At 44.9% G+C, this 13360-nt stretch overlaps 1 protein-coding gene across 1 annotated transcript in view; it reads right to left on the reverse strand.

The window, feature by feature from the left end:
• Positions 1 to 9979: 9979 nt before the first annotated feature.
• ZGRF1 (zinc finger GRF-type containing 1) overlaps positions 9980 to 13360 on the reverse strand; it is a 554924-nt gene continuing 551543 nt past the window's right edge. The window contains exon 28 of the mRNA XM_069241594.1: positions 9980 to 11120. The gene's annotated coding sequence lies outside the window, so the exon portion shown is untranslated. The remainder of the gene's footprint in view (positions 11121 to 13360) is intronic.

Here is a 13360-nt window from a genome sequence, read left to right on the forward strand (position 1 = left end):
TAGTGACTCTCAAATTTTCAGCTGCGTGGCATGCCTTGGTAAGGGCAATTAGCTCTGCCACTTGCGCGGAATACACTTTCTTGAGCCAGGAACCTTCAATGATATCAGCTATGGTACATACATCGTAACCGGCTCTCAGCATTCCGACTGAGTCTCTCAAACAGGATGCATCCACAAACATAATGCAGTAATTTTCTTTTAACTGTGTATCTTGAATATCAGGTCGTGGCTTGGTACATAGTTCTGTTACCTCAAGACAATCGTGCTCAACTTCCTCTTCATTATTAACTTCAGAATTCTCAGCAGGAAGTAGAGTGGCCGGGTTCAACACAGTACATCGTTTCAGCGAAACATTAGGTGACCCCAGTATAATTGTCTCATATTTGGTAAGACGAGCATTTGTCATGTGCTGAGTTTTGGTTCGAGTCAACAAAATTTCAACTGAATGAGGAACCATTACTGTTAGGGGCTATCCCATCACTATGCCTTCACACTGCGTGAGGCTCTGATCAACTGCTGCAACTGCACGCAAACAACCCGGTAAGGCTGCTGCGACGGGGTCCAAGGTAGCTGAAAAATATGCTACAGGGCGATTTGCACCTCCATGGACCTGTGTCAAGACAGACAAAGAACAAGCATCACATTCATGACAAAACAGTAGAAAAGGCTTCGTGTAATCAGGCATACCCAACGCTGGTGACCTGCACATGCACTCTCTCAATTCCATGAATGACTCAAGCTCTTCCTTCGATAAAGCTATGGTATATGGTTCATCCTTAATCACTTTGCCTGTCAGCTTTATCAAAGGTTTTGAGATAATCGAGAAGTTGGGTATCCACTGGCGGCAGTAGCCCACCATTCCCAAAAACATCCTGACATCTCTCTTCGTTGTTGGGGGGTTCATTTGCAAAATGGCTGTTATTCTTTCTTTCGATATTCTTCTGGACCCTCTTTCAACTAAGTGTCCTAAATACTTCACTTCTTTCTGGCAGAACTGCAGCTTCTTGGGTGACACTTTATGTCCATTCTTTCCCAAATGATTCAGTAAGGCAATTGTGTCATACTTACAGTCATCCCTAGTCTTGGATGCAATCAGCAAATCGTCAATGTACTGCACTACAGTCAAATTAAAAGGCAGTACTAAGGATTCTAAGTCATTTTTCAATATCTGATTAAAGATGGACGGTGACTCAGAAAACCCTTGAGGAATTCTGCACCAACTGTACACACCTTATCCAGGAATTTAAAACAGAATAAAATCTGGCTGTCCTCGTGAAAAGGTATTGAAAAGAAGGCTTGTGACAGGTCTACAACGGTGAACCACTCAGCATCACATGGAACCTGAAACATGATCACTGCTGGATTGGGCACTATGGGGCAACATTTTACCACAATCTCATTTATTTTCCTCAAATCCTGCACAATTCGAACCTTCACACAAGGCTTTTTCAGACCCATTATCGGTGAATTACATGGGCTGCTCAACACTTCCTTCAGGACTCCCTGTTTTACAAAATCTGCAATTATTTGCGACACTTGAATAAGAACATCCTGTGCCATGTGATATTGTGGCACCTGGGGAAACACTGCATTTGTCTTCACTTGCACCTTAACTGGTTCTACACCTTTTATCAATCCCACTTGTTTCCCTGTCAAATCCCACACTTTCTCTGTCACCGTTCCCTGTAACTCGGCAGGTAAGTCAATCACTGTAAGCATCGGGAACAAGGTAATCAAAGGGTAATCTTCATTTGCAGTTCCTGTCTCTAATTCTGAGAACTGACCATCATCCCCTTCATCATCACTGTTTGTCTGCATTTCGATTCCATCATTGGAACAGGTGATCGAACATTTTGTCTTGCACAGTAAGTCTCTTCCCAGTAGGGATACCGGACTTGAATCACAGACTACAAATTTATGCAGTCCCTGGAAGTTGCCGATCTCAACTTGCACTGGATCTGTAATCGGATTTGTCAAGTACTGGTTTGCTACTCCAACCACCCTTATGGTACGCCCTGAAAGTGGTAATTTCGGAACCTCTGCACTTCTGACTGTAGAGCGTGTAGCTCCGGTATCAACCAAGAATGAAACCTTGTGACCCATTACCTTTCCTTCTACATAGGGTCCCCTCTGATCTACTTCTAGGGACGCTGCAAGCCTGCACTCTTCGCTATCTGAGCTGTCATCCGACCATTCCTCATTCATTCCATCTTCACCACGCAATGGGAATTGCTGTACTGTATTGTTTTGACTCATCACCTGACCCGTGACCTGCTGAGGAAGCATCACCTGCTGCTGTCCCATCGGAGCCATTGGTAATTGCATTTGCTGTCTAGGTACCATGGGAACCTGCTGTTGTACTTGCTGCCTTTGCGCTGGTTGAACGCGCTGCATTTGCATTTGCTGCATGGGCTGTAACCATTGCATCTGAATCATGGTATTTTGGAAGTTCTAATTTTGATTTCTCAATTTTGGACCTCTCATATTTTGCAATGTACCGACATTAGTGCTTTGTTGAACTACACCATCCTGCACCACATTTGGGCATTCCCGCTTCCAATGCCCCACACCCCTGCACGCGTGACATGGTGACATCCTTTTCATCCCTTGTGCATCATTTTGAACCACAACAGTATTCAAGTCTGGACTGCGATTTACAAAACCTCGACCTCTCAGTTGTGCCTGAAACACACCAATCACTTGCGATTGCTGCTGTATCATCTGTTGAACTCCATTTCCCTGTATTCCTGCCTGTGCAGCCCTTATCTGCATCACCATCACTTTCTCCTTTAACTTTTTCTGCTTCAGCTCAATTTCGTCACTACAGTATTTCGCATACTGCAACAACCTCATCAATCGGCTTTGCTTGCCAACAAATCAAATGATTCTTAATCATCTGGCTAACCTCTGGTCTCAGCCCTTCAACAAATCTGAACACAAGATGGTTCATGTCTTTCGGCTCAATGGTCTCAGTACCACTATAATGATTGAATGCCTTCAACAACCTCTCATAATAAGCATGTATTGATTCCTTAACCTCCTGTGAGGTCCGGCCGCTTTTCTGCCAGTCACCTTCGGCGATACTTTCTGCTTCAAAAATGCAATCACTTTATGATAGTACTTCATCACCTCCTCAGAGGGAGCTCCGGTCACCTTATCCCTTGCCGGCTCCTTCGTCGGCCAGTCTACCCCTCTCTTGCACTCGAGCCACAAATCAGGCGGAACAATGATCTCAAACAGAGTATTCAAGTCTTCCCAGAGACACTTTGCAAGCTTCACAAACCTATCTGTTTGTTGATACCACTCGATCGGTTTCTCCCTCAATCTGGGATAATCATTTGTAAAAGATAGGATGTCTCCTCTGGACCACGGCACATGAATTAAAACTCCACCAGCTGTTTCTCTCATTGGTAGTATTTATACTGATTCTGTATCGGGTGAAGCTTTGGCTTTACTAGCTCCTGGGCTGTCATCTTTCTCCTTGTCTCTTTTCTTAGCCCATATGCCTTCCCACTTTTCTAACGCTCCCCAGATTTGTGCACTTTGTAGTATTTCTTTTAAATGTGCTTTCATTCCAGCAGACCTCATATGCTCGAAGTCTTTTGAATCAAAGTCTAACCTGTAACTTATTTTCAAATGTTTAGTGTTCTCAATATCAATGTTGTACTTGTCTGCTAGGTTCGCTAATCTCTGATGTACCTTGCCTACCTCTTTAGTAATCTTAGGACACAGATATCTCAGTTCTGCTTCTGTGTATGATTCTAATCTGTTTACCCCCATTGTTCCGTCCACTAGTTCAGCAGCTTCCACCCCAGTCTCACAAAATTCAGGTACTCATCTCTACCTATCCTTTCCGGTTCTATTGCAGTTACCGTCGTCTTCTGCAAAGCATAGGTCTTCTCTCACCACTCATTCAACTGTTGTGCTGTAAAACCTTGCAGTGAAATGTTTCCAGCATGCATCATTGGCGATTGTGAAGCGTTCGTACTTATTGTCTGTGGGGTTAACGCCCCTAGCCCTGCCTGTCTCACTGCCTCCAAGGGTGCTTCAACTGGGCTAAGGTCTATCAAAGACCCTGGTTTTTCAATCGCTTGTTCTCCTGGGGCCATTAACTGAGGGGTTCCGATGGACCCTCCTCTTAGCACATTTTGGGCCATTACTCCCTGATCACATACACCAGGCTTACCTTGTGCATACAATGGTACCGGTGGACCAACAGTAATTGGCAATTATATTGCGGCAGGTGTCTGACCCGGTCCCAAACTTCGTGGAGCAGCGACTCGAAAGGTCTGATCTAGCGAAGCCAGGGCAGGTATTAACGGAGGACCCGCTACTGGGTTATATCCCGGTATCAGTGGTGGCCGTGGCTGGGGCAGCAATTGCAGAGTTGACTCAATCTGCACTAACCGCGATTTTGTATATATCGGGTCTGGCGGCACTATCAGATTTGTAGTAGTCTCTAGCACTGGGACGTCTGGATAGATTCTCTGTATCTGCGGAGGAGATTGCAACTGTGTATGTCTGGTGCAGTGGGTACACTGACACCATTCTGTATCAAACCCGTATCACTAGTCTGTGCTGTATCAGTAACTCCCTTCTCCTGCGTCTGGTTCCCAGGATCCGTACTAGTGCTCGGGACATTATCGCTTGCCGCATAAGGTGGCGGGCGATCATGTAATATCCGATCCATGAATTCTTCATCGTCTGAATCGTCTTCATCTTCCCAAGGTCTCTTAGTTTCCTTAGGCTTACTAGAGTCTTTGAGGGTCATTCTGACCCTGGCGGCCGGTGGCCGCCAGGGCCACCGACCACGGGAGCACCGCCGACAGGCTGGCGGTGCTCCAATGAGCATTCTGACCGCGGCGGTTCAGCCGCGGTCAGAAGCGGAAAGTCAGCGGTCTCCCGCTGACTTTCCGCTGCTCATTGGAATCCTCCATGGCTGCGGAGCGCGCTCCGCAGCCATGAGGATTCTGACCCCCCCCTACCGCCATCCAGTTCATGGCGGGAAAGCCGCCATGAACAGGATGGCGGTAGGGGGGGGTCGCGGGGCCCCTGGGGGCCCCTGCCGTGCCCATGCCAATGGCATGGGCACGGCAGGGGCCCCCGTAAGAGGGCCCCAAAATGTATTTCACTGTCTGCCTTGCAGACAGTGAAATACGCGACGGGTGCAGTAGCACCCGTCGCACCTTCCCACTCCGCCGGCTCGATTACGAGCCGGCATCCTCGTGGGAAGGTCGTTTTCCCCTGGGCTGGCGGGCGGTTTAACTGGAACCGCCCGCCAGCCCAGGGGAAAACTCGTAATACCCGCCGCGGTCTTTTGACCGCGGCGCGGTAATTTGGAGGGCGGGATCCTGGCGGGCGGCCTCCGCCGCCCGCCAGGGTCATAATGAGGCCCTTTGTCTGTTTTACAGGTGTCTTTCTTTCCCTGCGTCTCGTCTCCCTGTGTCATTGCTGGGAACAATTTCAGTCCATCAACTATTACCCGTCTCCACATTTTGTTCTCATTATCCCATCTAGCTTCTGCATAAGTCTTTTCTGCTCTTTTTATTCTTCTTTGGAATTTCTCTTGTCTATGTTTAAGGGCCATTAAATCCCAAATCGCTAAAGCCTCATACTGAGCTGGCCTCGGATGTAGTTTTTGTGTACTTAACATCCACCTTAGATTCTCTAGCACCTTTGTATTGAACGTCCCATGTTCTGGGAATGCTAAACATCCCTCTTTCTCTGTTAATTTGTGCCACTGTTTCATCCATAAACAAGGCGCAACACCTTTTTCTTCCATAACTATGTAAGCTGGAGTACCCTCAGGCGGTGTAGGCTCCCCTTCACTCGCCATAATGTATGTGTCTCCTTTCAGAGCACTCTTAAAAGCCTTGACAAAATTCATTTTTTGCGTTTTCACTTATTTATATTTAATCAGAAAGTGACTTAGTTCCCAGGACACTCTTCACCCACCTTTCTCAACCTATTGCCTCTCACGGACGGCAGCCAATCCGTGCGCGACCCCTCTCGACAACTGACCTATCTCAGCGCGGCACCACTGACGTCACACTCACACACTGCAGCTGACAAAGTCTTGCGGCTCGTCCGCCCCTCACTGGATTCACACAAAACTAATGCAAAATTACTGCGAGCACCTTTAAACAACAACACAAATCTGCCGATTTACTACAGGAAGGGTAACACATTAGCTTCAGAACTTTACACAGATTTCACTTGAAGCCTTGGCCGCTACTCTCTCCTTCTCAGTTCCCGCATACACAAGCAGAATTCAACCCTCAAATCCTACTCTCGACTTGTCAATGGTTCGTCCTAGTGCACTTTAGAACTTGCCAAATCTCCATTGAAGGTTTCATACATACATTTAGACTCAAACTCGACTCGTCAACCACGCCCGATTGACCTATTAAACCGCACAGATTACAACATAAACCCAAGTGTCTCCTACACTTGTCAATATACTCCGGAGTCTTAGACCACGACGGGTCCGTACATAAACAACCAACCACGTGGATAATTTTTGAGCACAAAGCGCCACACTCATATGAAGTACGCCGACTTCCCTACTCTCATACTGCGGAGTACGCCCACTCCTACTAAAAACAACATTTACCTGGCCTAAATACACACAGATTTCACAACCACCTGCAAAAAGGCATAAGCTGAGCAAGCGCAAAACCCTATACCACACACTCTATGACGCCGAGAACATTCCCAACTCACTTAGGCAGGCTCCCAGATCCCGGGAAAGTCATGGTGAATTTATAAACACATCATACCTCCAATTTGCATTATCTCAGAAAAACAATTTAAACAATGATTCTCCGTCATAGGGCCCCAAAGGGCCAAACCGTCGCTCTGCTACCAGAACTGATAACGCGTCCCTTTATGATAATTTATTTCACATCGGGACTCGTTTTAGGCCAATGAATCTTTTGACCCAGTTGAGAGACACCGTAGGACGAGATAGCTAATCAATATATCAATCAATACATCAATAATGTCATCAATATTTATCACGACAATGCATTTCACTTTAGTCAAAGTCATTAATCAGTTCAAATGATGCTACCATGACCTTTCAGCCATGAATAACCACACCCGTTTAGTAGAATTTTATGAATTTATTCCCTATTAATTACAATCTAGGAGCAAATGCGTTAATCTCAACACCAAGAAACATAATAGCATAGTCATGATATGGCAACTTTGATAAGATTTCATTAAAGCAAGAATCACAAACATCAGAATATAACATGGCGTGAACATAGATCAAGATTTGCAGAGTGTCAATATCGCGTCAGTTCAACAAAGCATAGTCTCGGTCGTTTGTCTATTTGCGTCAGTTTAGGTGAACACCTGTCCTAACCACTGATTAGCATTAGCATGTTGGGCTTCATGCAAAACAATTTAGAACACCAATTTGGAAAACATTTAGCTAAGGTCTCTGTCAAAAGTAAGCAGTTGGTACCTAGAAAGGAAAAGCAAAATGACAAATTACAAATGCATTGTCATAATTACCCTCCAATTTTAGGTCAGCGCACAGGTTCAGTCTTCGTCTTCAGGACATCAGTCAAATCGCCATCAGTCAGAAATCAGCTTAAGGGGCAAGAAGGGGCACTTCCCTCATAAGGAGGAAAAGTGTAAATGGGCAAACTAAGGATGAGGATGGTTTTGATAAAATCTCAAGTCACCAAACAGAGTGACAGAGTCTCTGGATAAAATCAATAGCATTCCCTAACCCGCCCAAATGACCTCTCTGTGACATGGGTTTTTATCCCTTTTTCGTAGTACATTCCCCCAAAATTCTATTGTACATTTACTATACCCCACTATCTTTAACCTATCAGAAAGTACATTAAGTAATCCTAATCTTCACCCCATATTGGTTTACAAGTTTTTGATTGGTCTTCATAATTGACGTCTTCAGAGGAGGCACATCCGGTGACTTCATTCCCTTGTAATTCTTTGCACATCTTTTGGTCAGTAGTTCCATTGTCTCCCCCGGTTTGAATGACCTTGTACATTACATTAATCTACACTGTTTCAATTCATTTATAACATTTAGTTTTCAAGACGATGGGAGCGGGTGAGAAACAGATTTACATGGCTAAATTCATCTTCCAAGTTCGAAGGAAAAAAACAAGCGGGGTCATGGCACCTTGTGAGTCAGCACACTGAAAAATAGAAAAATGCATTTAACATGAGAGCCAGACAGCTAAACTCCGGCTCATGCTAACTTAAGGCCTATGAGGTTTTCAATACAGATTTAATAACGCAAATGTTAATATAAGCTCATTTAAACGCAACATAAACTTTTTGGTCATCATTATTAGTTTGCGTATACATTGGTGCCCACTCTTCGTGGTCACAATTCAAGTGCACGTTTAAGCAAATTGCTATTACTACAGTTTCTATGCGGCATCATCACACCTTAATTCATAAACATTTCATGTTAATATAGATTATATAAACTATGCTCTCTCACCTCCATCGTGTACTCTTTACTTACCACACATTCTTTAAAAACCTGTTTAAGGTGTTCAGTACGCAGAATCCAAACTGGGTTTTAGTAACATAAAACAGCTAGATTGTAAAAGAGCAGCTGCAGCTTCACTGTAGTGAAACAATGGTTTAGAACAGTGGTTCCCAACCTGTGGTCCGGGGACCCCTGGGGGTCCGCGAAGCCTCCTCAGGGGGTCCCCGACTGCTTAGAAAATTCTATAATATCATCAGATTCCATCCCTAGCTTTCAGTAATGACTAAGTGGGGGGGGTCCCCGGATTCCAATATTTATTCAGTTGGGGTCCCCGGGTTCCAGTAATGATAAACTGGGGGTCCACAGACGTCAAAAGGTTGGGAACCACTGGTTTAGAATGTTTGTCTGAATTCGCATTAGAACGTAATGTCGCCTGCAAAGTTGTCAGAGTCTTGTGGATCTTAACTGCTGTTTTATAAGCATCAAAAAACCAACGCGCTCCAAAACGAGGGGTGAGATGCAGATTCTTATGATTTGAGGTTCCACTGTATGACTGCATAATACAATAGCTCGGGCATACTGTGCGCATGTGTGTGTGAAACAAACACGTGAAGTACACACCGCCGAGCCTCGGAGACCCACTGGAGCAAGAGGACCCGCCCAGTCTCTTTATACAACCTTCCACGACAGAAGAAAAACCTTGCAAGTCACAGAAACAATTCAGAATCCAACTAAGAAAATATAGAGGGGCCATATGGTCGGGGCGGCTCAATGGCGGCTGCGTTTCCCGCCAGACAAAGAGGGGATTGAGAGTTGAAGGAAAGGAGAAAAACCCAACTTTCCGGCTGATGAAGCCGTTGTCCGGGTGCACTGATCCCAAATCTCAAGGCTTTATTCGAGGCCCCGACTGAGACGTGATATGTCATATGATTAGCATCTTTCATATTTACAAGTGTAGTAGCGGCCGCCAGTCTTCAGAGAAAGGCGAGCGAAAGAAGGGGGCATATGCCGCAAAGGATTTAGCATTTGAAAGAGAGTGGGGATTCGGTAAATACACTTAAACGAGGATTTCGTTTCTCTCCCGCCGAGTTCTAATGGATTGTTGATTGAGATTTAAAGACGCTATAGCCGACTTGGCAGCGGCCATTTTAATTAGAGCCCTCGTTCTCTACTCAGAGGTTCCTTTATCTACAGGCCCGTTAGGTGCCAATGTCTTCAGAAAAAGCGGTCAACTTCAACAGGGCGTGCGTGGCAGGTGAATGTCTAAGAAAGCGGCAGTAACTCCTCCCTCGCTAGAATATGTACTTCTCTAGCACACGTTACATTTTGGCTGACAGCGCTTAAATTAAACCACATCGCGAATTAACAGAGCAGTAGAATCATAGTTTGTGTAAACTCCGCAAAGCACACAAGAGTATAAAAACACAAACACTTGTAATCCTTTAACATTCTGTAATGAGCCTCGGTCAGTCACAAAGAAGAATGAGCTCACAGGCGATGCACGATAGGAGTATTTTTTCTTTATTATATTCAGAGTTCTGCATTAAAACAGCCTGCACAAAATATACAAACCAACGTACGTTATCCAGAAGACACACACGCCCCCGTTACAAGCGGCAGGGTAAATACCCCATCGGGTATACTGCTACTGGGCGATATTATTGCTCTATTGTCGGACCCTTCCAAGTTTGGAGAATGGGATGGAGAAAAACATGGAAGAGATGCTAATACCAATACCACACTTTTATCTGCCTGTTTTCTCCGATTACCGGTATAAGTTTACCTGATCTCAGGAGTTGGATTTGTGTCCAGAAATACTAGGCCTGTTGTAATCGATTTGGTTGAAAACAGAGGTCTTTCTTCAGAGATGGGAATACATGCCACTTCGAATGGAGCCCCAAGTATGCCATGCAGAAGAGTTAACCTTCAAAAACTTTAGTACAATTAAACAGGTTATCAAAATATAAATATATAAATACATTTAACATTTAAAATATTCTTTACACACGTATCACAGTTAAAATAATATTGTAAAAATCTAATTCCAATAAGCCATGTGGACAGGACTGAACCGTACAGAAGATACTAAAATTAATTGGCAAAGCCCATAGGTCTTTCCTATTAGAGCTATTGGCTTTGTCACTGTCAAGTAGCCATGCTGTATAGCAACATGGTTGCTGTGCACCTGGCCAAAAGTAATAGGAAAAAATCACTATGAAGTGGTGTCCGCTAGCTGTGCTATAGTGCTTTTTTATTTTTAGCAACGTGCTCCCCTGAGATAACATGGAGGGAGGAAGAGGACAGCTGCATGAGGATGCGGGATCTCTCGGACAACGGAGGGTGGGTGGAGGTTGCAAACAGACGGATAAGCATTGGGCAGCCCCTAAGCCTTCTGTAAGGTAACAAGAGGTGTCACAGGAAACATCGCATGCACGGTATTTGAAGAAAGCGACTGAGAGTGACAATGAAGCAAACCAATGGCCCTGTGTGAGGTAACAAGAAGTCTTGCAAAAGACAGTGCATGTACAGTCTTAGGTTTTCCCCATAAGGAGAATGTTTCCTTTCAACCCACTGTTGGACTAGGGAAGTTCTTCTCAGTTAGCTTGGTAGCATGTGTAAGTGGCTGTTCACTGGAGCAGTTCTGGAAGAAAAAAAAAGAAAACTATCAAAGACCAGCTTCGTGTCAGAAGATTTTCGTTTTTCAGAAAGGCTTTTTTGTTAAAAATGCTTTTATTGTTTAATATCACTCTTATAATTTGCGGACAGCTAAATACATAATTACATTCACACACCATTACTTTGCCTCTACAATCTAGCCCACTGAAAAATACGTAAGTAAGGATGAAGTATCTTACGATACAGAAAGGGTATAAGTAGATTTTTCCTGCCCATTCTCACTTTGGAATTTCCAAGACTCAGTTCACCAGACAATGTAAACAGCACATCAGCAGGATGCTCAGGTGGTTTTACACCTATATTGTAGCCTCACTGCTGACTACGTCTTCCACAAGTCCAGTGACATGCCTTACCTAGGGCTGCCACAAGCCTGTACTATGACGTACTGCACTGCACCACACCTGCAATCCTTTGCAGCTGGAAATGACTTATAGCTGTAGGGTACAGGCCATTCTTGTTTTCACCCCAGGGAGGGGGGGAGGGGCGGCCTACAGGCTCTCCCTGGTAGAATCCATATAATATGGCATAGCTGGCCCACCTCATTTCCTGCTGTGTAAGTGGGTCTGGGCAATGTCCTTGGGAGATGCAGTACTACAGAATGGGGACTGTCCCATTATATAGGAAGCCCTAAGTTCGCAGAGTACTCCATTAGGATAGTGGTATCAGAAAGTAAATGGTTTTCTCTTTCCTGCACGCCACTTTCCACTGCTCTCTCCTTCCTCTTGCCCTCCTGCGTCAGCCATAATAGGTCAGGTGATGTGACTGGTCCCCTACTCACACTCATTTCAAGGATTCCTTTGTGTTCCAATTGATTTTGATTTTACTAATTTTGTTATTTTTAATTTGTGGCGTGCAGCACAGCATGGCATCACAGTGCTGGGGAACAAAGTAACAATAAGCACTGGCAAAACCAATCAGTCACTTTGCCAGTCCTGTCAGACCACATTTCTTGAATTTGCCAATGTCTTTAAAAAGGTACAGCATTGGCAAAACAAATAGTCGTGGAGCCACAGTAGTGCGTAGTGTCAGAGGGAAAAAAATATGATTACTGGTGGGGAGAAAGGTGCCGCAGTGAGGGAATTGAAGCAAGGGTATGCTTGATCGACAGAAAGGCAGAGAAAGAAAGGTGCAGAACACGCAGTCACAAAGTGCTAATTCACAACTGAGGGTAAAATATAAGAAATAATATTGTCTTGATATCAGCAGTGCAATATTACGTAACCAAACAAAACCAAAAACATGAAGCCCATGCTCAGAACACTGATTACAATGCTGTCTGATTTAGCAAGACCTCAAAACGACTCAGAGCATCAAGATATCAACATAACATGAGCACAACAGGCTCAAAGAACAGGTGTGTCTTTAGGGCCTTCCTAAATTCTAAGTAATTCTTTAACTGTTTTACGTTTCGGAGGAAAGATTTTTCACAGCCTGAACCACAAGTATAAGAGAGTGGCCCTGTTAGACCAGACAGCCTTAGGGTGGTCACCCCTAACGTTTTGCCTGCCTGCCTCCCTTCACTCACTTTTTAGATATTGTTTTTGCTGGTTTTAAGACTCTGCACCCTTTACCACTGCTAACTAGTGCTAAAGTGCATATGCTCTCTCCCTTTAAACATGATAACATTGGATCATACCCAATTGAACTATTTAATTTACTTATAAGTACCTAGCAGAGTGCACTATATGTGCCCAGGGCCTGTAGATTAAATGCTACTAGTGGGCCTGCAGCACTGATTTTGCCACCCACTTAAGTATCTCCTTAACCTTGTCTCAGGCCTGCCATTGCAAGGCCTGTATGTGCTGTTTCACTGCCCAATTCGACTTGGCATTTAAAAGTACTTGCCAAGCCTAAAACTCCCCTTTTTCTACAAATAAGACCCCCTTAACCCGTTAAGTGTGGACATCGGCCACTGGCAGACGCCCGCACTACTTCCCTGGTGCGAGTCACGACCAGTGGCCGACACCAGGGAGGGGGTTAGAAAATCCTCAGGTGCGTCGCACCCAAGGATTTTTTTTTTTAAACCCCTGGGAGACACAGAAGCTCTTCCGTGTCTCCCCAGCGGCTCACTAACATCATATTGTTGTTTTCCCCATCGGAGCAGGAAGCGGCTGTAGGGCTGCTTCCTGCTTTGATGGGGAAATTGGCCCCAAACGGCCTTCCCCACGTTCGGGAAGGCCTCGTATGAAAGGGGAGACTCGCAGC

The sequence above is a fragment of the Pleurodeles waltl genome, chromosome 1_2 (assembly GCF_031143425.1).
Source record: "Pleurodeles waltl isolate 20211129_DDA chromosome 1_2, aPleWal1.hap1.20221129, whole genome shotgun sequence".
Taxonomy (NCBI): domain Eukaryota; kingdom Metazoa; phylum Chordata; class Amphibia; order Caudata; family Salamandridae; genus Pleurodeles; species Pleurodeles waltl.